This window comes from Trachypithecus francoisi, unplaced genomic scaffold (assembly GCF_009764315.1).
Source record: "Trachypithecus francoisi isolate TF-2019V2 unplaced genomic scaffold, Tfra_2.0 Lachesis_group8, whole genome shotgun sequence".
NCBI classification, from domain to species: domain Eukaryota; kingdom Metazoa; phylum Chordata; class Mammalia; order Primates; family Cercopithecidae; genus Trachypithecus; species Trachypithecus francoisi.
The window spans coordinates 83,113,387-83,139,470 of NW_022681473.1; the positions used below are offsets into that span (position 1 = coordinate 83,113,387).

The 26,084-nt window shown below is 40.6% G+C and overlaps 1 long non-coding RNA gene across 1 annotated transcript in view; it reads right to left on the reverse strand.

Moving 5' to 3' along the window:
* Positions 1–25,533, reverse strand: part of LOC117080824 — a 129,664-nt gene extending 104,131 nt beyond the window's left edge. Inside the window, exons 1-2 of the long non-coding RNA XR_004435967.1 lie at positions 25,376–25,533; positions 24,726–24,902 (exon numbers count right to left, since the gene is read on the reverse strand). This is a non-coding gene — a long non-coding RNA (uncharacterized LOC117080824). The remainder of the gene's footprint in view (positions 1–24,725; positions 24,903–25,375) is intronic.
* Between the last annotated feature and the right edge of the window lie 551 nt (positions 25,534–26,084).

A 26,084-nucleotide genomic window follows, 5' to 3' on the forward strand; every position in this document is an offset into this window, starting at 1 on the left:
AGTGGCATGATCTTGGCTCACTGCAATCTCCACCTCCTGGGTTCAAGCAATTCTCCTGCCTCAGCCTCCCAAGTAGCTGGGATTACAGGCATCCGTCACTACACCCGGCTAATTTTTTATATTTTTAGTAGAGGTGGGGTTTCACCATGTTGGCCAGGCTGGTCTGGAACTCCTGACCTCATGATTCACCTGCCTCAGCCTCCCAAAGTGCTGGGATTACAGGCGTGAGCCACTGTGCCTGGCCTGAATTGTACACTTTAAATCAGTGAACTTATGGTATGTGAATTATATCTCAATAAATTAAAAATAATTAAATTAGAGAGTATTTTTAAAAGTCCTAGCAGACCAAACAGAACATGGTAAGCATTTAGCAAGTTTTAAGTCCTTTCCCTCTCGGCTGTCAGAAAACATGTTGGCTTTGTTGACTTGTACTTTTTTTCTATTTCATTAATTTCTGTTCTTGTCATTATTTCCTTTCTTCTACTTTTTAAAGATTTCATTTGCAGTTCCTTTTACAACTTTTTTAGATGAATGCTGAGCTCATTAGTCACTTTTATTCTTCTCAAATACATGCATTTAAAAGCAAACATTATTCTTTAAGCATGCTTTTACTATATTCCAATGTTTTCAATACATACAATTTTTATTATGCATTTCAAAATTTGACATCTTAAAAATTTATAAATATATTAAAATATCGGCCGGGCGCGGTGGCTCAAGCCTGTAATCCCAGCACTTTGGGAGGCCGAGACGGGCGGATCACGAGGTCAGGAGATCGAGACCATCCTGGCTAACATGGTGAAACCCCGTCTCTACTAAAAAATACAAAAAAAACTAGCCGGGCGACATGGCGGGCGCCTGTAGTCCCAGCTGCTTGGGAGGCTGAGGCAGGAGAATGGCGTAAACCCAGGAGGCGGAGCTTGCAGTGAGCTGAGACCCGGCCACTGCACTCCAGCCTGGGCGGCAGAGCGAGACTCCGTCTCAAAAAAAAAAATAAAATAAAATAAAATAAAATAAAATAAAATAAAATATAAAAGAACTTTCTAGTTATTTTATTAATGATTTCTAGCTTAATTAAATTGTTATTAAAAATATGCTGTGTGATTCCCACTCTTTAAGGTTTGTGGCAGCTTGCTTTATGACTCATTAGAAGGTCTATCTACAGCTATCATGGTGCAATGTTCTAGATATGTTCATTATGTTAAGTTTATCATGTTCTTTAAATCTTCCATAGCCTTAATGATTGGTGTCTGTTCTATCTGTTAGCGAGAGAGGTACACTAAATTTCCCACTATAATTATTAATTTGTCAGCTCCTCTTTGTAGTTCAGTCAATGTTTGCTTTATACATTTAGAAGCCATATTATTTCATCCACATAAATTTAGAATTGCTATATTATCCTGGTGAGTTGAACCTTCTATCATTATGAAGTACCTCTTTCATCTCTAATAATGCTTTCAGCCATAAAATCTGTTTCGTCTGATAGTGGTATAGCCACGTCTTTTTCTATTCTTTTATATTCAACCTTCTGTGTCTATATATTTAATGTGTGTCATTTGTAAGTAGCATGTGCTTAGATTCTGTTTTTTTTTTAATGTCTAAAATTGTTTTGCCTTCTAATTGATCAATTAAGGTATTTGCATTAAATATAATTACTGATACACATGGATTTATATGTATTCAGTATTGATTTGTACATACATGTGTATGCACTTCCTGTTTGCCCTCCCTATTCTATGTTCCTTTCTTTTCCTTTTTTGCCTTTTTTGGGGGGATTATTTCTTATAATTTATTTTGTTTTTCTGTGCTCATTTGAAAGTGATAGGCTCTTTTACTAGTCTCTACAATATGAATTCTTGAATTACTAAAAGCAAATATTAATTGATGTTTTTATCCTCTTCCTCAATAAAGCAAGAAGCTTAACATAATTTTACTCTCTCAACTTTTATGCTTCTGCTGAAGTGTGTGCTGGTCTATATTTAAATTATCTCTCTTCCTCTTCCTTCTCTGCCTCCTCCTTTTTCTTCCCCTCTTCTTCCTTTTTTCCCTCTCTTTCTGCCTTCCTCTGTACTAACATATGGATCTATGTCATAATATATTATTATTATTGTTGTCTTGTAAAAGCACCATTCATTTACATTTACTGATATATTTGCCTTTTTTTCACTGTTTATTTTTTATTCCAGTATAAGCTTCTTTCAGGGATAATATTCCTCTTGCCTGAGGAACAGCCTTTAAAGTCTACTGCTGATTAATCCTCTCAATTTTGTATATCTTGAATGTCTTTGTTTCACTTCCATTTTTGGAGGAAATTTTTGTTAGGTATGAAATTCCAGGCTGACAGTTATTTTCTTCCTGCAAAAACTCCCTATTTTGACTTTCACTTGATTTTCTTGAAAAGCCAACTTTCAGTCTAATAGTTGATCCTTTAAAGGTGACCTTTTCTTCTTCCATCTAATTTTGGATTTTCTACTTGTCTTGGGATTTCACCAGTTTCACTTTGAGGTGTCTTTTTATTTATCATACTTGAGTTTGTGGAACTTATTTTTATCTGTGAATTGAAGTCACTCATCTGTTTGGGAGATTCACAGCCATTATCATTTCAAATATTGCATCTGTCCTGTGGGTTTTTTTCTCATTTATCCTTCTGGAAATTTATTTAAGCATACAGTAGTATACCTTCTCACTGTCTCTGCTGTGTCTCTGATCCTGTGTTTTGTATTGTTCATCCTTTTCTCTTTTTGTATTTTATTCTGTATAATTTCTTCTGAACTATCTTCTAGTTCTTTAATTTTCTATTCAGCTGTATCTAATCTATTGTCAGATATAACCACTGAATTATCAATCTTTCTTATCTTAAAGTACAAAAATTTAATTTAGTGTTTTTTATAATATTTTTAGTTCTAGAATTTTGATTTAATTTTTCTTATATTTCAATTATTTAATACAAATTTTCAGCCTTTCATTTTTCTCCTTTTCTTCACACACACACACACACACACACACACAAATAAATCAGGTTTCTTTTTAAATTCTTGTTGGCTAACTCAGATATTTTGACCACTTGTGGACCTGTTTCTCTTGGTTTTTAGACATAGGACCCTATCTTTGACCTCCCTAATAATTTTTTTTTAATTGCCAGACATGGTAGGTATAACTGTGTTGAAACTTCAGAACCTTCTCTAGAAAGGATTTATCCCTCCACTGGGCACATGGAGAGGTTGTTTATCACTTTAATCCAATTAGAAACACCTACCTTTGGCTTTCTAGGCTTTTCAGCTAACAACTTTGTGTATTTTTTAGCAATTTTATAAGACAAGGTTAGAGATGGAGTGGTCTCCTTATCCTACAAAATTGCTGAAAAGCCATCCTCTATGTTTCAAAAGTTTTCCCACTTGAGTTTGAAGGCTTCTACCACATGCATCCCTAGTATTCAGCAAATGTCTTGAAGGAAAAACCAGTATGTGCTTGAGGACATCTCTCTGCTGGTTTCTTTCTTTCCTTGCAACAACCCTCATGAATTGTGCATCAAATGTTCAGAATTGACACATGCCTCTAGGATAAAAGTGGCTGTGGAAGCTGGCTTAGCTCAGGTTTTTCCTTCAGCTAAGGATTTTCCTTCCTGGAGTCTTAGTCCCACTAATTCTCATCATCTCAGCAGCTCTCCACTGCCTTGAGGAGATGCTTTTTAAATTATATCCATGTTTTCTAGGTGGGAATTGTTCTAGGTGGGTGTGCTGGTCTGCTGCCAGTTATTTAATCCTACCCAAAAGCAGAAGTCTTTTCAGAATGTTTATGTCACTTTTTGTAGTTTCCAAGCTTTTGGCTGAAACTTTCAAACTTGCTTTTTATCTTCATAAATGTAATAAGCATAATTTATTTTAAAGTTTGTGTCAAATAATTCTAGTGTTTGGAGCCCCTGCCAGTCTATCAGTATTATCTGTTGTTTCTATTGATGATTATTCTTGTTATCTCATGTTTGAGAATAGCTGGTTATCATTCCTTATGTATCAGACATAGAATTTGAAAAAAAATCTTTTGAATAATATTTTAATGCCTACAATGACTTTATCTTCCTCCAGAGATAATTTTTGTTTGTGTTTTCCAGATGCCAAGTGACATTAGTAATCAAGATCACCTTAACGGCTTCATGGATTAGGGTATCCTTGATCAACCAGTTGATTTTGATCTGGTCGTCAGTCTCTACAAGGGCTGTTGTACTTCTAATTTACCCTTAGACTTGTGGAATTTTTCTAACTGAATTTAGAAATCAAGACAAATGTTTTTCATAGAAGCAAATGATAACATATAAAACCCAAAAGCTATCAGTAGCTGTATTTCCTATGTGGGGAAAAAAAAGAAAATAAGATTGACATGAAGCCAGAAACAGAAATAATAATAATAATAATAATAATAACTAATACTTATATAGGGCTTGCTCTGTAATTGTCTGTTTTAAGCAGTATTTACATCAACTCATTTATTCTCACCACAACCTTGAGACAAATATAGTTAAGTCCTGTTGTTGTTTGAGTCCCTGGCTTCAGTAATTCCTAATACTCAGCCAAATCACTGACTTTCTTCCAACAGTCAGAGAGACTGAAATGTGAGGTTTCTCATCTTGCAGCCTGTGTTTGCTCAGATTTTATAAGCTGCCTCAGGAATGACCTGCCTTTTCCCAGCTCCAGGTCTTCGGGCTGCCAGGTCTGTCTTTTTCATAAATAATGGCATCCATCGCATGGCTTGACAACTTTTTCATTTCTATTCATCAAACTAGCTGTTACTGACTGACAGAAACTGCTGCAAACCTTTTCCCAAGTAGACTGCACAATATATTTTTTTGAACAAACAGTACAGATCCCTACAATGCCCCCCAAAAGGTATTTTATAATTTATGGTTATTACACATAAAACATTATATTAGCCATAAATGAAATTACAAAGGAAAAATCCCTCACAATTCCATTACCTTAAGAGTTCTTACATTTTCTTTGTAATTCTTAGCCATAATTTTTAAGAACATGGTTGCCATTACTCCTAGATACATCATTAAGTGCACTTAACAATTCATCAGTATTTCTCAGGGTATTGATTAGAAGTCCCCAGAAAAAAATAATGGGTTAGACATGGGTATTGTTCATTATATAAGGGTAGATTAGAGCAAGGGGTAGGTGAAGCTTCCAATGGAACTAAAAATTACTGAGTACTATGGTTTGAACATCCCCTCTAAAACTCATGTTGAAATTTAATTGCCAATGTAAGGATATTGGGAGGTGGGACCTCTAAGAGTTGATAAGGTCATGAGGTCATAATGCCATTACCTCTGGAGTGGGTTAATTATCTCGAGGGTGGGTTTCTGATAAAAGGATGTAGTTCAGCCCCTGTTTCTCTGTCTCACACACTCGCTTACCCTTGTACCATGTCATGATGGAGCACAGAGGCCCTCATTGGATGCCAGCACCATGCTCTTGGACTTCCCAGTCTCCAGAACCATGAGCCAACTAAATCTCTTTCTTTACAAATTATCCACTATGTAGTATTCTGTTATAGCACCAGAAAACAGATTAAACTGAATCTTAACTGTTTTTAAGGAGCCTTTTTTATTTTACCTGATAGGATCTTTAATCTGGAGCCACATAGGGTCAAATTTGTGACATACTCATTTGACCTTTGTAGTTCACTACTACATTTCCTATTGTTTTACTGGAGCAAAGCAGGATGTAAATGATTCTTACTTAATAAAATAATTATTCCCAATTAGAAACTAACACTCAGAAGATTACATGATTCATACTCATTATAAATGGTAAAGCTGATATTTGAGTCCTAGACTAAAAGACAAAAATAACACTGTTTAATCACTATTACTTCCTTGGCCCCTGTAGCAGACTCCTTTGGAGTGCCCCATGTAGGGTTGCCAGACATAAGAAATAAAAACATAGGCCATCTAGCAAAATTTGAGTTTCAGGTAAATAAGAAATTAGTTTGGGTATAAGCATGCCTCAAATATTGGATATCTTACCCACATATCCATACTAAAGAAATGGGCCTAAGTGGCCAATCCTAACACCTCCCTTCTCCCCCTTCTCTCTCACTCTCACTCTCTCTCTCCTAACTTAAAGGCACAGAAGTATACTCAGAGGGTCTTTACCATTGGAGCTGTGAAGTCTTGTCAAGCTGAAGTCAAAACCAGTACCATGGTATGCCAAGCCATATGCATGCAGAATGTATGGGACAGTGGAGAAAACTGCTTGCAGAGAGGAGACTGGAGCAAAGTGCAGAAAGAACCTGCATGACAGCTTCCCCTGCCCTGAAAAGCACAGTCATGCATGCTACACTGATGTCCAGAAGATTCTCCTGTATCTCTACTAAGTTGACAGAGTTCTCCTTCCTTATAGTACTTCCTCCAGGCATTAGTGGGAGTTCACGGCTGGTGGCATAGTTGAACTTTCTGGCTGAGTTTGGAAAGGCAGGCCCACTCACTGGCTTTGTGGTGACACGCAGTGGGCACTGTGCCTATGTGGGCAGCATGTAATCAATGCATCAGTTCCCTTCCTGCTCACCCTGCTAGGAACTTCATGTCCAAGTGACTCAGACCTGAAGACCAGATTCTTCAGACAGACAGAGAGGAGGACTAAGGGGTCAGTAAGCTTTCCGGAATATCCCTAGAGGTAGCCTCTAAGAAGTCATTTTTTGATCCATCTCTACTGGTCCAATCATCACACACATACACATACACACACACACACACACACACACACACACCTGCATGTGCTCCAGTCATTCTTTCCTCTCCTTTCCATCACATTTATTATCATACCTACTCCCTAGTTCCTCTTTGAAACTCAGGTATAATGTGTCAAATCATTCTTCAAGTACAGAGTGACTCAAAGCAGAGAAGTGAACTCTGCAGGGTAGAGGCCTAAGCTTCTCTAAAGGATGCCTCCCCCAAGGTTGAGACTTTCTTTTCCAAGGTCATGATATTGCCAGACACAGCATAATCACTTACTGACTGCTCAGACCTCCTTATGAGCTTCTTCGCTCCAAAGAAGCAGAATCTCAAATTCTTTGATCTCTGCCCTGGGAATGCAAATTAGCCAACACAGACAGCATCAAAGGCAGTGCTGACCCTGAGTGAGCACAGCATTCTCTTCCTCCTCACTCTATCAGCCAAGTTACCTAAAGCTCAGAAGAAAACTACCCAGCAAAGGGAAGAGTTCATACTCAGTCAGGACCAATTTCAGTTCTGTCTCCTAAAAATATTGTTCTCTCTAACTGAAAACCTCATCATGTAGGGGCTGCACTTAGCCCTAGGCAGAAATGCTCACAAAATTCATAGCCAGTATTATTCTACTTCTATTGTTTCATTAAATCACTCCCAGGTCTGTGATCTTACTTGACTTCACAGCTCCCATACGGCACCCAAAGGATGACTCAGTGGACATTTATAATGTCTACCCAGCACCCATGGCTTATAGTACCAAGGTTTCCACCCTTCCCATGCAGGCCCTGTGCCTGGGGAGACTGACCTCACCCTCAGGCCCACAGGAACCTGGATAAGCACAGCCAAGCAGCCTGTGTGACTGTCTTCACCATAGTCATGTTCTTGAGACTTTGCCCATGATCTAATCTAGCTCAATCAGGATTCCTGCTGAATGCCAGGGCGGAAGCTGTGCCTTTTCTTCCGCAAGCCATGAACTAAAGTCAGGCACCATCCAATCTGCTGGAATCCACTTGTAAATTGAGCCAACACTCTGGGTGGCAGAACAGAAAAAAAAAAACATGTAAAGAAAGTGCAACCTTGATAATAGCACAGTTGAGCTGCTGATTCAGCCACACTGATGCCTATTCTTCTTCTGGACTTTCCAGGCACACAGATGAACAAATCTTTCTTGTTTATCCCAATTTTGAATTGCATTTTCTATTACATGCAACTAAAGACAAGCAAAACAAACAGTGAATATTTTAGTGAGTAATGAGACAGTGGCTGTTCCAAAATTTCTTGTGTGTGTGTGTGTGTATGGTGCCTTCTAACACTGTGCAGTGTGCAACCTGCACAACTGCACTGTGTGGGCTCTGGCATAGGAGCAAGTATTTATCTTAGAGCTGCATTTACAAAGCATACATAACATTTACATCTAGATTAACTGCATATTTGGGTGATTTGAAGAAGTGAACTGACATAGATTAAGCCCCCTCATTCATTCATTCAATTATTTATTAATACAAAAATATTATTGAATGCCTAACACATGCCAGGCCCTGATAGAGACGTGAACAAGACAAGGTACTTGTCCTCATATGTTATAATAGGGAAGAATGATAATAAACAAATTAGCCCATAAGAACAAATAATGATGTGTTATGAATAAAAATAAAGCAAGAGATAGTGCAGGGAATGGCAGGAATTATTTAAATAGAGTAAATTAAATAAGGCCCCTCTGCGAGGCGACTCTTGAGAAGAATGCTGAAGGAAGTAAGGAGGCAAGTTCTGTGAAGATAGAAGGAGAATTCCAGGCAAAGAGAGCAGCCAATTCAAAGAAACTGAGGCAGAAACAATGTTGGCATGTTTGAGAAACAAGAAAGGCAGTGTAGCCAGAGCAGAACAAATGAAGACAAGAATATAGGCAATGAGATAAGAGAAGCAAGGGCCAGTTGTGTAGGGCCTTCTGAGACCAGAAAGGAGACTGGATTTACAGTCATCTCTCAGTATACAAGGGTTGGTTCCAGGATTCTCTGTGTGTACTCAAATCTGTGACACAAGTCCCCCAGTGGTCTCTGTGGAACCCGCATATAAGAAAAGTCAGTTCTTGACCAGGTGTGGTGGCTCATGCCTGTAATCCCAGCACTTTGGGAGGTCGAGGCGGGTGGAACACTTGAGGCCAGGAGTTTGAGACCAGCCTGGCCAATATAGCACAACCCATCTCTACTAAAACTACAAAACTTAGCCAGGCATGGTGGTGCGTGCCTGTAATCTCAGCTACTCAGGAGGCTGAGGCATGATAATCACTTGAACCTTAGAGGTGGGTGTTGCAGTGAACTGAGATCATGCCGCTGCACTCCAGCCTGGACAACAGAGCGAGGCACTGTCTCTGAAATGAAAAGTAAAGAAAAGAAAAGAAAAAAGATGAAAAGAAACAAAAAAAAAAAAAGAAAAGAAAAGATCAGTTCTTTGCATACTTGGGTTTCAAATACCCTGAATATTGTATTTTTGATCTGCATTTGGTTGAAAAAAAAAATCCATATCTAAATCCACCGCACTTCAAACTTTTGTTGTTCCTGGGCTAATTGTAATTCTATTTTATTTTATTTTATTTTACTTTAAGTTCTGGGATACATGTGCAGAGTGTGCAAGTTTGTTACATAGGTATACATGTGCCATGGTGGTTTGCTGCACCTATCAACCCATCATCTGGGTTTTGAGCCCCACATGCATAAGGTATCTCTCTTAATGCTCTCCTTCCCCTTGCCCCCCACCCCCAAAAACCCTAGTGTGTATTGTTCCCCTCCCTGTGCCCATGTGTTCTCATTGTTCAACTCCCGCTAATGAGTAAGAATATGTGGTGTTTGGTTTTCGGTTCCTGTGTTAGTTTGCTGAGGATGATGGCTTCCAGCTTCATCTATGTCCCTGCAAAGGATATTATCTCATTCCTTTTTATGGCTGCATAGTATTCCATGGTGTATATGTGCCACATTTTCTTTATCTGGTCTATCATTGATGGGCATTTGGGTTGGTTCTATGTCTTTGCTATCATAAATAGTGCTGCAATAAACATGTGTACATATATCTTTATAGTAGAATGATTTATATTCCTTTTGGAATGATCTAGAACTAGAAATACCCATTTTGACACAGCAATCCTATTACTGGGTATATACCCAAAAGAAATATAAATCATTATACTATATTCAGTGTAAAAGTGTTCCTATTTCTTCTCCACAGCCTTGCCAGCATCTATAGTTTCCTGATTTTCTAATAATCACCGTTCTTACTGGTGTGAGATGGTATTTCATTGTGGTTTTAATTTGCATTTCTCTAATGACCAGTGATGATGAGTTTTTTTTTTTTTCATGTGTTTGTTGGCCACGTAAATGTCTTCTTTTGAGAGGTGTCTGTTAATATCCTTTGCCCACTTTTTGATGGGGTTTTTTGGTTTTTTTCCTTGTAAATTTGTTTAAGTCCCTTGTAGATTCTGGATATTAGACCTTTGTCAGATGGGTAGATTGCAAAAAATTTTCCCCTATTCTGTAAGGTGCCTGTTTACTCTGATGCTAGTTTCCTTTGCTGTGCAGAAGCGCTTCAGTTTAATTAGATCCCATTTGTCAGTTTTGGCTTTTTTTGCAATTGCTTTAGGTGTTTTAGTCATGAAGCATTGGCCCATGCCTATGTCCTGAATGGTATTGCCAAGTTTTCTTCTATGGTTTTTATGGTTTTGTGTTTTACATTTTAGTCTTCCATTCATCTTGATTTAATTTTTGTATAAGGTGTAAGGAAGGGGTCCAGTTTCAGTTTTCTGTATATGGCTAGCCAGTTTTCCCAGCACCATTTATTAAATAGGGACTCCTTTCCCCATTGCTTGTTTTTGTCAGGTTTGTTGAAGATCAGATGATTGTAGATGTGTGGTGTTATTTCTGAGCTCTCTGTTCTGTTCCATTGGTCTATATGTCTGTTTTGGTACTAGTACTGTAGCAGGACAAGCCACAGACAAAACCCCTCAGACACCAAGTTAAAGAGGGAAGGACTTTATTCAGCCAGGAGCTTTGGCAAGACTCATATCTCCAACAACCAAGCTCCCCAAGTGAGCAATTCCTGTTCATCTTAAGGGCTCACAGCTCTAAGGGGGTCCACACAAGAGGGATGTGATCAATTGAGCAAGCAGGAGGTTTTGACTGGGGGCTGCATGCACCAGTAATTAGAATGGAATAGAACAGGACAGAGATTTTCACAGTGCTTTGCTATACGATGTCTGTAATCTATAGCTAACGATTAGTTCAGGGGTCAATCTTTAACTACCAGGCCCAGGGTGTGGCGCTGGGCTGTCTGCCTGTGGATTTCATTTCTGCCTTTTAGTTTTTACTTTTTCTTTCTTCGGAGGCAGAAACTGGGCATAAGACAATATGAGGGGTGGTCTCCTCCCTTCTTCCCCTCCTTTGAGAACTTCACTCAATAGTGGGACTTCTCACTTTCATTCTCACTACCCATGTCTTCTTGCAAAACAGATCAATAGTGATTCATATAGTATACATGTGCTAAAGCATTTTGGAGAACTAAGGTAGTGATGAAGCTTTTTATCATTTGAAGAAGTACAGGTAGTAAACAAGGCAGCAGTAAGCAGGTTTTTATTACTATTATAACTCCTATTATAAGAGTTTTAAATCTTTTTAGCACTGGGAACCATTTTCTAAACATGGCCCCAGGATGAAATCCATGCCTAACTTGCACAGGCACATGTGCCAATTTTGTCATATCTCTAACTATGTCTTCAACTACTTGCTCTTGATCAACTATGTGTAGACAGCAATTAGTAAGGTTAAATTTCCTACAGGCCCCTCCTTCGGCTGCTAGCAAGTAGTCAAGAGCCAATCTATTTTAATAGATAGCATTTCTCATCTGAGTTTCTTGCCAGGCCAGAATAGTCAAGGATCTGCCGGCCTTATTAGTGATTATTTCTAAGACAGCTTGTAACCATATGATTCGGTTGAGCATGTAAATGGGGGTCCAGTATCCCCACGAGCCGTCTTGTGCCCAAGTAGCAGGCCCATAATATTGTATGATTCTCTCAGGGGGCCATTCATCATCTTTCCAATTTCCTATAGCTATGCTTCTTTTTTCACAGGAAGCATAGAGAGGGAAGCCTAGAGTTCGCCTGTCTTTATAGGCAGTAGGAAGAAAGATGGTTTAATAGTGCCAATAACACAACTACCTGCCCACTGGTTGGGTAATTTAGTATAGGCTGTATGCCCACCTATCCAGTATAATCCAGTGGGGGCTGTCCAGTCCTGGTGGGACTCCGAGTGGATCCACACAGTTTGCAACTTGGGGAATTTACTAAATGGATTTTTCTTAGCATAGCTTGAACTCCACCAGGTGGCTGTTTCTGTAGTGCTATTAACAGTTTTTGCCCAAGGCAGCTGAGTCTTCCTACAGGAAGGGTGAAGTTCTTCCCCACTCTTGCTATACAGTATTGTCTAATGATTGAGGCTTTTAGGACCCAGAAGTTATCAGGGTGATTCTTTTGAGCTGGGAATTCGTCAGGAACTGGGTCTGTAGGTACTAATTCTCAGGCTTCCCAAGGCCATTGATCTCCCATTACACTTTCTCCACATACATAACATGAAGTGACACTGAGAAACTCGGCTACATGCTTGGCTAATTGCAAAAACAAATCTCTTATTTTTCCTGGAATTTCTGCTACTGGCACATCCAGTTCATCATAGAAGGTTTGAAATACTGGCTCAAGAGAGCGTTTATAAACCTCCCAAACCATAATATTTACTCAAGGATCTAGTCCAGCCCCATCGATTTCTAGGGTTACATGCTCCCCTTTTCTCCAGCAAGGATCAAGGGGGTTGGTTATTACCAGTTCTAAGGGGTTACACTGACCACTGGTATAGAAAGGGCCACTTTTCCTTTTCTGAAGGTGGACAGGATCCTTTTCGTTTTTTATCTAAGTAGCCTAAATGACATAAGACCAGTATCCACATTCATTTCCACACAGTCCTAATTCATGACAAATGTACTTATTTTCTGCCATAAAGCCTCTTTCCGAATTAAAAGAACCACATCCCATTCCTAACATATTACTATTAATGACAGCACAGGCATCAAACTTCAAGGTGACTCGTTTGGGCACCCCTTTTGCTTTTGTTTTGGCTAACACTTTACTCCTATCGTTTATGAGCCCCCACCAGTCCTCAGTCCTTAATCTTATTTCCAAAACTATGGTCATGGGAGGCTCAGATGGGTCATAACACACATCAGGTTGGTCGTGTCCTGGGATATATACCTTTTATAGAATAACATTATACAAACAAGTTCTTTTTAGAGTCCCAGTACACTTATAATAACCATAAAATAATAGGACTGTAGCAACTTTTTTTCCTACCTCAGTGACCTGATGTATACACTGGGAACAGTCCTCAGTCTGAGGATGACCAGTTGAAGTCCTTACTGTACAAGTCCAAATTTTAAGGAAAATGAGTCCTGCAATGAGTTTTCTCATTCTTCAGCCATGCGTGGACTAGTCAGCTTCCGGGTGTGACTGAAGCAGGGCTTGTCATCTTCTTCAGAGTCACTTTGTAGGGGTTGGCGAAGCTGCTCCCACCCACGTACAGCTCACAGTCTACTCATGTTCAGAGGTTAGGCCCACTAGAATAAACTGAGTCCAATACCTCTACACAGTTATGTTCACCTGGGCTCTCAGATACTGGGAGCAAGGTGGCAGGGTTTAGGGTGTTGCAAACTTCAATGGTTATGTGGGAATTTTCACATAGCAAGCTTTGGTACTTGGTTAATCTAGCATTTGTTAGACAATGATGTCCTTTGGTATTCATCAAAGTTAACACAACATGGGGGGGCATAACCGTTAGTTTATCTGCTTCTTGTGCTAACAGGGGTGTTGCTGCCAGGGCCCTTAGACATGGGGGCCAGGCTTTGGAAACCCTATCTAGTTGTTTTGAGAGATAGGTCACTGGCCTTGGCCAGGGTCCCACAGTCTGGGTGAGAACTCCAACTGCCATTTTTTCTCTTTCTGACACATGGAGTGTAAAAGGTTTTCTCAGGTCAGGTAGCCCCAGGGTTGGAGCCGACATGAGTTTTTCTTTTAACTCATGAAAAGCTCGTTGCTGTTAGTTGTAATAGACGTACTTTATCCAATTTACATTTTTATTAACTGTTACCCACCAAAATACTGACTCAAATCCTGCAGCTATTTGATTTCAAGCTTTAAATTGATCTGGTATTCCTCGCTGGACTCCAATTGCATCTAAATAGACGTGAGAGTCGAAAGACCCATAAGGGGCTTCTCTTGCTTTATGATGTCTTATTTTTCCTCCCTCTGGTTGAAATGCCAGGGTGAAAGGGACAGCCAATTGGACTAAAGTACAAGTGCCACTCCAGTTATTCGGCAGAGTGTGCCCAGTAAAGGTCCACCACAATACCACCACGCATCTGCTCGGGGATGAACAAGGGCTGACTGATTGATAAATTCTTGAAAATTCTTAAGCTCACTGCATCCCTTCAGGTCTCCAAGGAATGCTAAATCTCCTCCCTGCCATGAGAGACACGAAGTGAACTTAGTATTGGGAGATGGAAGCCAGATGGCCCTCGGGGACTGACCCACAGGGTGCCAGACTTTGGGATATAGCAGAGAAAGCTTGGCATGACTTATTACTCTAGACTGTAGAATCCTGGCAAAGAGCTACCATGCAGCCCATGCCTGGTCGACTGGAGGACCACCTTAGTGGAAAGAGGACAATCTGGGCTTCTGGCCTGCCATGTGCACAAGCATAACAACTGCTTTTGTTTAATGTGCAGATGGAATATTTGATCCATTCCAACCAGGCATTTGCATCTTGGTATCCTGTCTTAATTGCCAAAGTTTAAGTCTTTAACTTCTATGATCCTCCAGTAAAATCACTGCATGATTTTAGGAAATTACAAAAACCAGTTGAGGCAGTCCATCCTTGCTCTTTAGTAGTCTGCAGACCGTTGGACCAACTACGGCCTAAAAGCTCTATGTTGGGGGGCAAGACTCCTGGTTGACACTGGAGTCTTTGTTGAAATTTCCCCGGATTAAATGGTCCTAATTTACTAATGCCCAGTCTGAGGAGAGTCAGGAGGGACAGAGGTACTTTTCTGAAGTAGAGAGCTGCCTTTGACTTGGCAAGTTCCCACGGGGTATAACAAGGCAAGCATTAAATGCAATAGTTTGAGGCGAAATTGACTTGGTTATGTTAATAACTAGATGGTCAGCGACAGAGCGAGGAAAGAAGAGAGAGTAATAGAATAGATGAAAGAGTTAAATTTTTCTTAGCTTTAGTTTGGTAGGGTTTTCCCCTGGGACTGTGGCCCACGACTCTGGAGGGGGTGGCGCTTTCTTGACTCAGTTGTGATGAGTCCATCTTTTTTCACTGTGTGAACAGCAGTCTCAGTGGTTAGCAGCACAAGGTAGGGTCCTTCCTAGGCTGGCTCGAGTTTCCTTTCTTTTCACCCTTTGATGAGAACGTGATCCTCAGACTGGTGCTGGTTTACCGGAAATTCTAGGGGTGGTACACATGCTAAAAGACTTTTAGTTTTCAGGGAAAGGAAAGTGGAAGATAAACCAAGTATGTAATTTCTAAGAAACTGACCTTTTGTTTTAAATATGGGGAGATCAGCAGTGGACTTTGTCGTCCTTGGTGCCTTTCTACTGAGAAATTTCCTTTAGTAACTATTTTTAATTAGTTTTTAGACCAAAGAATCCAAACACCATTTTATATTTGACAATGCTTCCTGTATGATTTTTATACCAGATAAGCAAAGTTTCACCTTATATTACTGTGCTATTAATGTTAAACTTAGTTTTAATAAAACTTTGTAGACATATTTATTCAATTTTTAATGTCACACCATAAGGTAAGATTTTTATACCCTTTTTAACCTTTTATAATCTTTGTTAAAGAACAAGTTAGTGCTTTAAGAAAAACCTGTTGTATTTTTACTTTAATGTTCAGCTCACAGAAAAACTGGATGATACCCCTTTAACTTTAGCTAATATGTTTACACACAGAATTTTCTTTACAATTAACGTTTTAAAACTTGCTTAAACCTTCAAAACAATACTTTTTTAACCTTTTAATGTAGGTAAACATTTACATTCTTATGCCTACTTATAATCTTTTTATCAAAGGTATATTTTACTTTCCTTATACACCTTGCACATAAACTGTTTTTTTAATAGTTTTACATTCAGGAGGCCTAGTTACTTTTAAATTATACAACACTTCTTGCATAAATTCTTCTTTTATAACTTTTTTTTTCTTTTTTCCTTCAATTACCTGGGAGGAACCATCTATCGTCCTGTCCTGAAGGGAGTTTCTCCTAGGTCTGGTGGGACCTTTGAATGGTAATGAAGATTTAGATCCCCTCTTAGGAAACCTGCTGGGTTAAGGGAATTTTCAGTGGTTAATGTTAAATCATCTTTTTTTTTTCCTTAGGATACTTCTGAACTGGTGAAGTGTGCTCACAATGAGGTTTCCTCTAAAAGTTATTTTTCTACTTTCTTCTGTTAGCAAAGCAGTTGCTGCTACAGACTGAATGCATTTGGGCCATCCGCAGATTACTAGGTTAAGGATTTTTGATAAGAAGGCTACACAGGTTGTCAGTGGCCTCAGCGCCTTCGGCTACGCCCTTGTTTACACTGACAACAAAGTGGTGTTGGAGTGTTACAGGGTTATGGAGAATACCTTTAATTATCAATTACAGGTTTTAAATTTACCTTGGCTTTGAAAGGAATACAGTACACTTTTTTTTTTTTTAACTACTTGTATATCTCTCTCCTCTCTTCTTGACTCCCTCTTTGTCTCTCTGTCTCTTCCTCTCTGTCTCTACCTCTTTTCCTCTCTGTCTCTTTTCTCTCACTTTCTTTGCTGGTCTTTCCTTGCCTCTGCCAGCCACTTATGCTGCTGTTCTCTCAACCACTGTGTGGGGTGGGGTTGGGGGGGTGTTGACGGGTCTAAAACCAGCCGTAACCAAGTGTCTGTGTACGGGAACTGGTCTGGGGGCCTTGGCTTACAGGTTACCTTGTGCCATACCTTTGAAACAGGGGGCCTGTCCAGGCTTCCTTCTGATGGCCAACCCACCTCTATTGTTGGCCAGTCTATTTCATACAAAGTTCTAAGTTTTCCTGGTGTCATAGTAACACCGTAATCTCCCTTAAATCCTTTTTTGAAATTTTTCAACATAGTTCCTAGTGGGGTGGGCTTACTTTGTGCCTGACCCATGCTTCTTTGAGACAAAACACCACGCTCACATCACACGCACACCACAAAACAAAGAACAGGTTAAAAGGGCACACACACACTTTTACAGTTTATACCAAACCAGAATCAAAACCGAAATCAGAGTATCAAGAAATTCAAGCCAGGTCAAAACCAAAACCAAAGCATCAAGCAATCCAAGTCAAATCAAAAACAAAGCCAAAGTGCCGGTACAGGCATGCCGTGGGTGATCAGGCCACGCTTCCACTCAAATGGAGTGGGCAAGTTCCAAAGACTAGTCTTACTAAGTTTCGGATGTCCAGACTCCAAGTGCCAGTTCCTTCCTGGTGTTCAGCCACTGCATTGATCCTCCATGGGGACCTGCCACATGCTGCTCTGGCAAGGCATTCCACTGGGGCAATTGCCTACCTGGGAGCGCTCTCAGGATCTGTGTCACTCAAGCCGGCCAGAGTCCCCCACAGGGATGCTCCACAGGGCAGGCCTAAGCCGCCTAAGGGGCTGCCTTGACCCCCTGTTAATCACCTCGCTTCCCAGTCAGGGAACCAAAAAATGTAGCAGGACAAGCCACAGACAAAACCCCTCAGACACCACATTAAAGAAGGAAGGGCTTTATTCGGCTGGGAGCTTCGGCAAGACTCACATCTCCAATGACCAAGCTCCCTGAGTGAGGAACTCCTGTCCCTCCTAAGGGCTTACAACTCTAAGGGTGTCCGCGTGAGAGGGTCAAGATTGATTGAGCAAGCAGGTAGTACATGACTGAGGGCTGCATGCACCGGTAATTAAAACAGAACAGAACAGGATAGGGATTTTCACAGTGCTTTCTATACAATGTCTGTAATCTACAGATAATATAACCCATTAGGTCAAGGGTCAATCTTTAACTACCAGGCCCAGGGTGTGGTGCTGGGCTGTCTGCCTGTGGATTTCATTTCTGACTTTTAGATTTTACTTTTTCTTTCTTTGGAGGCAGAAACTGGGCATAAGACAATATGAAGGGGGGTCTCCTCCCTTAGTACCATGCTGTTTTGGTTACTGTAGCCTTTTAGCATAGTTTGAAGTCAGTTAGCATGATGCTTCCAGCATCATGATCAAGTTGGCTTCATCCCTAGGATGCAAAGCTATTTCAACATACGCAAACCAATCAATGTAATCCATCACATAAACAGACTCAATTACAAAAATCACATGATTATCTCAATAGATGCAGAAAAGGCCTTCAATAAAATCCAACATCCTTTCATTCTAAAAACTCTCAATAAACTAGGTATTCATGGAACATATCTCAAAATAATAACAGCTATTTATGACAAACCCATAGCCAATATCATACTGCATGGGCAAAAGCTGGAAGCATTCACTTTGAAAACAGGCACAAGACAAGGATGCCCTATCTAACCATTCTTATTCACATTGTATTGGAAGTTCCAGCCAGGGCAATCAGGCAAGAGAAAGTAATAAAGGATATTCAAATAGGAAGAGAGGAAGTCAAATTGTCTCTGTTTGCAGATGGCATGATTCTATATTTAGAAAACCCCAGTGTCTCAGCCCAAAATCTCCTTAAGCTGATAGGCAACTTCAGCAAAGTCTCAGGATACGAAATCAATGTGCAAAAATCCCAAGCATTACTATACACCAACAATAGACAAGCAGAGAGCCAAATCATGAATGAACTCCCATTCACAATTGCTCCAAGAGAATAAAATACCTAGGAATACAGCTTACAAGGGATGTGAAGTACCTCTTCAAGAACTATAAACCACTGCTGAAGGAAATAAGGGAGGACACAAACAAATGGAAAAACATTCCATGCTCCTGGATAGGAAGAATCAATATTGTGAAAATGGCCATACTTCCCAAAGTAATTTACATATTCAATGCATTCCCATTAAACTATCATTGACTTTCTTCACAGAATTAGAAAAAACTACTTTAAATTTCACATGGAACCAAAAAACAGATTCCATGTAGCCAAAACAATACTAAGCAAAAAGAACAAGGTTAACAGTAATTTTTAAGTGTGATTGGCAGCTGTTAAAGGCTTTTGTGCAGATGAACAACAATCTGATTTTTTTAAGATGCCTCAACCAGATGAACTCAGAAACAATGTTGAAAAAAGAAGCAAGTCAAAGAAGAATTAATGAGTCCAAAACAAACAATACTAATCAATATATTATTTAAGGATACAAGTTTATTTTTAAAATATGAAAAGCAAGAAAATGATGAACACAAAATTCAGGATGTGATTTACCTCTCAGGGGAGGCAGGAGAATGCAATTTGTGAGAGAATCCAGGGGATATCTAGAGTATTGTAAATTCTATTTCTTAAGCTGGGGGGTGGCCATGGGGTGTTCATTTTATTATTATTATTGAAACCAAATTAAATTATTATTTAAATTTGTTTCCTAGACATGATATATTTGATAATTAAAAAATTTAAATCAAATTAAATTATTACTTAAATCAAATTAAATTATTTAAATTTGTTTCCTGGACATGATATATTTGATAATAAAAAAATACTCCAACTATAGTGAATGATTGACTACAGGCAGGCAAGATTAATACAGGTGAGACTTGTGATAAAGCTGTTGTTAGAATCCATCTGAGTGGAGATGGTGGCATGGCTAGTGTGTGGCAGTGAGCGAGAATGGATCAGATGTGGCTATATTTTGAAAGTGGACCTCTTAGGAATTGAATATGCATTGGATGTAGGATGTGAGTGGAAAAAGGAGATGGGAAAAGAAGTAGAGAGGAGCAGCCTAGAGGACAAACACCAGACCTCATCTTTCCAGACCTTTCTAGCTCTTGTGAACCCATGACTCAAGCTTCTAATAGGTCTTGGTGAAGATCTTCAACAAAAGTCCAGAAAATTCCTGTTATTGGAGGCTAGCAAAGAAGCCTAGGCCCCCCCATGCCCATTTCCACGGGAGCTTCCCCAGGCCCTCTCAGAGTTCATGAGCCTGCTCCCTGTGGGACAGGACTTCAGCTCTGACTGCTTGTTTCAGGAGCACTGGAGTGGAAACCAAGAAAAAAATGAAGATTTGAGAGTGAGAGGGGGGAAATAAATCTCTTGTTGTTTTTAAAGTAATTTAAAGTAATTCACTAGATAAGGGCTTTTGAGCAGTCTAAGCAGAGAAAATGAATGAGAATAAAAATTAAAACAAAACCCCCAAAATTAACATAACTAAATGGCATGGATGATCCCGGGGAGGAAGGGAAGCAAAGTCAGGAGAGGGGCTGTCTCACTTCCTTGGAAACTCCGCCAACTTGAGGTTGAAGCCCCTCCAAGCAGGGCCACCTGAGGTTAGCCTGACCACTGCCCAGGCTACGGGGCCAGTTCTGCCAGTCTGGCTGGTGCAGTAGAGCCATATGAGGGGCGGGGAAGTCTTTGTCAGACCTCTAACTCCATGCATCCACCCAACAATTCCTAAGAAGAGGGAGGCCCCCTCATCACTGTGTACCCCCTCTTTCCCTCTTACCTTGGGGCAGCCAGAAGGATTCATTATAAGCCACAATTCTAGGGTCTGGATGATGCCAAGGCACTAATTTAAAGCCAGAGACAACCATGGTTCTTTGTTGCGATCATTTCTAAAAAATTAGTGTATGCACGTGAGGACTGAGATTTTGAAGCTCTCTCTTCTTCCCTGTCCCTTATTTTCTCCCTTCCTGTTCCTGAATCAGGCTAAAATAATACTATGAACTATAATAATGATAGCTACTCCTCCTCTCTATCATTCATTGTTCACCATATATTTGCCAGGCACACTGCTAAGTGGTTTCCTTGCATTTACTCATTTTATCATCAATGGCCACCTTGTGAGGTAGATATTATTATCTGCACTTCACACCTAATAATGTTAGCTCACATTTATCCAAATCATTCCATCTGCCAGACACTGTGCAAAGAACAGGTGTTGTATCATTATACAGAAGGTACTATTCTCATCCCCATATCACAGAGGAGGAAACTCATTCAGAGAAGCAAGGTAACTTGCTCAAGGTTTTACACCCTGTCAGGAGCAGGCCTGAGATATCCGGGCAAGGTTTCTTCAGAAGGGCTCATAGCCTGGGAAGGCCCAGCCATCACTGCGGGCCAATTCAAGCTGCTAAGGAAGCCCCCTATAGGCATTTTCAGGGACAGCTTTACTGAGATATCCATGTTCCCTTTACTCACAACACCACTGGCACCAAACACAGGGGGTTTTCCACCTGCCAGCCACTTCTCCAGCTCTCCAGACACCAAGTGAGTGTTCTGCAACTCAATTCAGTTCTGACAATAACTACCCAGAGAGCACAGGCCCCACAGGTTAAGGGCTCAGTGCCACAAGACTTCCTTCACTGCAGAGGCTAATTACAAGTCTGGGCCTTCCAGATGGACCAGCTATAAACTGGGGGTTCCCAGGACCCCCCTCCTTGAGTTTTATAATTTGAATGGTTCACAGAACTGAGAAAGAACTTTACTGTTACCAGTTTATTGTACAGGACACAACTAGGGAACGGCCAAATGGAAGAGACGCAGGGGGCAAGGTATGGGAGCAGGGCCACACCACCCTCCCAGCATCCCTGATGTGTTCACCAACCCGGGAGCTCTCTGAACTCCTTCATTTAGGAGGTTTTAATGGAAGCTCCATTCATAGGCATGACTGATTACATCATTGGCCACTGGTGGTTAACTCATCTCCAGCTTCTCTCTCCTGCCTGGAGGTCTGTGAGTGGAGCTGATAATTCTAAACCTCTAATTACCCGTTGGTTTTTCTGGTGACCAACCCCTACCTGAAGCTGTCTAGGGACTGCCCCCACAACCAGCCACCCATCATCTCATTAGCATAAAAACAGCACCCTTATGCCTCTAGAGATTCTAAGGAATTTAGGAGCTGTGTGCTAGAAACCTAAGACAAAGACCAAATGTACAGTCAGCCCTCTGCTCTCTACATCTGTAAATTCAATGAAAATATTTGGAAAATACAATACATAACACAAACATAACAAACACACAAAAAAAACAAAAACACAAATTTTAAAAATAAAGCATAACAACAATTTACATAGCATTACATTGTAATAAGTATAAGAATCTAGAGATTATTTAAAGTACATGAGAGGTAGTGTATAGGTTATACGCAAATACCACACTATGTTATATAAGGTACTTGAGCATCATAAATTTAATTTCTGAGGGGGATTCCAGAACCAATCCCCCACAGACATTGAAGGATGACTGTATATTTCTTATTGTTACCAGTGGTGAATCCATACGGGTCTATATCAGCCTCAATTCTTGCCTCCTCAGAAGACTGAGGGGGTATAACGCGGAGTGAGAGACCAAGCCAAGTTTTAGAGCAGAGTGAAAGTTTATTAAAAAGCTTTAGAGCAGGAATGAAAGGAAGAAAAGTACACTCGGAAGAGGGCCAGGCGGGCAACTTGAGAGATCAAGTGTGTGGTTTGACCTTTCAACTTGGGGTTTTATATGTTTTCATGCTTCCAGGGTCTTGTACTACTTCTCCCCTGATTCTTCCCTTGAGGTGGGCTGTCCACATGCACAGTGGCCTGCTAGCACTTGGGAGGGGCCGCATGCACAGTGTGTTTACCAGAGTTGTGTGCATGCTCCCTTGAGGCATTTTCCCCTTACCAATCCAGTGTTCCTAAACAAAGGTCGTCTGCCATTTTCCCTCTTAGTGCGCATGCTTGAGCCCACTTGCCCAACTCCTGGGAGCTTATTGGGAAGCTGCTGATCATCAGTTTCAGATGTTTCTATCTACTGGGAGGCGCCCTGTCCCTGGCGACAGCTGCAACCAATTATTATTTTAGCGAAATAGCTTAAAAACTGCCTAACCATCACCTGACGGTCAACTGATATTCCTGGTGGGGGTTGGCGGAAGCTCTCTCCTGCCCTGCTCCTGTCTGACTAGCTACCTACAGTAACATTATTACATCACAAATCATATGATTCACCCATTTAAAGTGTATGATTAAATGGTTTTAATACATTCAGAGTTGTGCAACTATCACCACATGTTAGAACATTTGAATCACCTCAAAAATCTCTCACACCTTAGTTATCATCCCCCAATTCTCCACTCTCACAGCGCTAGGCAACTGCTCACCTACTTTCTTTTTCAGTGATTTTGCCTATTCTGGATATTTCATATAAATAGAATCATGCAATACATGACTTTTGTGACTGTCTTCTTTTACTTAATATGATGTTTGCAAGGTTCATCTTTGTATGCGTCATGCGTTAGCACTTCATTTCTTTTTATTGCCAAAATAATATTCCATTGCGGTGCTAGATCATACTTCGTCCATTCGTCTGTTGGTAGATACATGGGTTGTTTCCACTTCGGAGACATTATGAATAATGCCACTATCAACACTCAAGTAACAGTTTTTCTGTGGATATAAGTTTTCATTTCCTTTTGGCATTTTTCGACAGGTCTCTGAGATCGTGTTAAAGACCAACATTTGAACTTGAACTTTAATGATGCCCAGAAAAGAGTGAGCCGCAGTATCTACAGATTTCTGTGCCACTAATTTAATCCACATAACAATCTTGTGAAATAGATTTTTTTAATTCATATTTTAGAGTCAGATAAATAAAATCTATTTCTGTCCTCCAAACCCATGCTTTTAAACACCATGCAATAAAGCCTCCCACTCAAACGGGGGGAAAGGGATGTTATTCTCATTTCTGCATGTAATATGGTGTGGCTTAGCAGTCTAACAAGTTCTGGAGAAAACTGTTGAAACTGCTAGGTGGGAAGGGCTCCCTGGCGAAACTCCAACCAGCCTATGCACTGGGAGGAGTGCACACCTGGGCAGAGCCACAGACGTTTGCGCTGTTTGTAGTGGGCAGGAGCCTGGCCCCTCCTCTTCCTGTGTGGAACCTGGGGCTCCAACTGCCAGGCTGGAAGCGCACCAGCAGGCACTCTGGCTTTGCAGAGAGTCCCTGTTTCCCTTTTTTCCTTTTACCCAATAAACCCTGCCCTGCTCATCCTTCAACTTGTCTGTGACCCTAAATTTTTGTGGCCGTGTGACAAGGACCTCACCTTTAGCTGAACTAAGAAAAAGGCCCACAACACTGTGAAAGGAAACTAAAATTCTGGGACCCCAAACTCATTATGCCAAAGGGAAAAGTCAAGCTTGGAAACTGAGTCATGCAAAACTGCCTCCCATTTTGTTCCTAAATTGATAAAAAGAAAGAAGGTTACTGACCTCCCCATGGGGGCTGCCTCACAATTTGCTTACCCGGAAATTCCTTGTTGACCCCAAGATCTTTACCCTACAACAATTCTGTTGAATTTCACCAGACAATGTAAATTAACAGATTATCTTCACAGGTATAGGACAAAGACAGGATTCGGAGTCTTCCCTCCCTCACTTAAGACAAATGCATATTTGACTGCTTTACTGTTTATTTTATCTTACGTAAAAATGTTGATTAACCACACACCAGATGAATGCATAATTGACTATTCCTCTACCCCCTTCTTCAACATTTAAATATGGATTCAGTGAATGCTGATCAAAGCCTCAAAAGAATGCAATTGCTTTTCTCTTTTATTTACCCTACCCCCTTTTCTTCCCATTTTGCCTTAGTGCCTGCTCTTTCCCCTTTAAATACAAAAGTCCTCAAACCCTGTTTGGAAACAGCACAGATCACAGATGTTCCTGTGATTTTGTGTTCCTTTTTCCAAGGCACATGCTCAATCTTGGCAAAGTAAACCTGTAAAATGATCGAGACTTACCTCCATCACGTCGTTTGATTTACGGAACACATTGTCATTTGGCACCTCGAGTGTGTTGTGACTTTGGGAATGTCTGAAGCTTGCTTCCTGGGCTGGGCAGTATGTCATGAAGGACAACAGCAGTCACAGCAGAGGAAAAGCATTTTCCTTAAGTGGCTTGTGGGTGATAGACACCAACTAGGAAGGTGGAACAGAGAAACAGAAGACCGTTATTACATGTGTGTGAGACATTTCTAGAGACATCTGAAAATAAGTGAAAAGCATAGGCAAAGAACAAAGATGAGCCATTGAAATGAGGGAGTTAATGCTAATGTGAACCTATTTGTACCTGCTACAGGTTGTGGGGAGTTAAAGAAACCTGTGTTAAACATCCCAGTCATTTTAGGGCTTTTTCCTCTTACTGTCCCCTCTGTCTGGACACCTTCACCACCACCACCACCACCACCACTACATTGCCAAAGTGGGAATGTGCTAAAATGTGGTGCACCTGGAGTTAGGCAGTGACTTTGCAATAGAGATAACAGAGTATGCCATTTACGGACCCTAGTTAGGGTTGTTGACTCTAATCACACTCTAAAGCTGTTTAAAGTCTGTTTGTGCTGCTATAACAGAATTACTGAGAGTGGGTATTTTATAGAAGAGAAACTTACTTTCTCATAATTCTGGAGGCTGTGAAATCCAAGCTCAAGAGACCAGCAGGTTCAGCTTGCCTAGTGAAGGATGCATCCTGCTTGCAAGACGGCACCTTAATGTTGGATTCTCCAGAGGGGAGGAGTGCTGTGTCCTCACATGACAAAAGGCGGAAGGATAAAAGGGAGGAGCTCCCTCTGTCAAGGCCCTTTATATGGGAACCAAATCCTATTCATGAGGGAGGAGTCCTCACGGTTTAATCACCTCTTAAAGCCCCACCTGTTGATAGTGTCACATTGGCAACACCTGAATTTGGGAGAGGACACATTCAAACAGTTACACTCGGATTTTCTTTGAAGTCTTTTTCTTTTTTTTTTTTTTTTTGAGACAGGATCTTGCTCTGTCACCCAGGCTGGAGTGCGGTGGTGTGATCATAGCTCACCATAACATACAAACCCCTGGGCTCAAGCGATCCTCCTGCCTCAGGCACTAGGATTGCAGGTGTACCACTACACCTGGCTAATTTTATGATTGCTTTTAGAGACAGGATCTCACTATGTTTCCCTAGTTAATCTCAAACTCCTGCCTCAAGCAATTCTTCAGTCTCAGCCTCCCACAGCACTGGAATTATAGGCATGAGCTACCTTGCCTGGTCCTCTCAGAAGTCCTCTTTCACCTGTACTCCAATAAGAATATGTCATTTTCTCTGGATTTCTGGGTGCATGGATT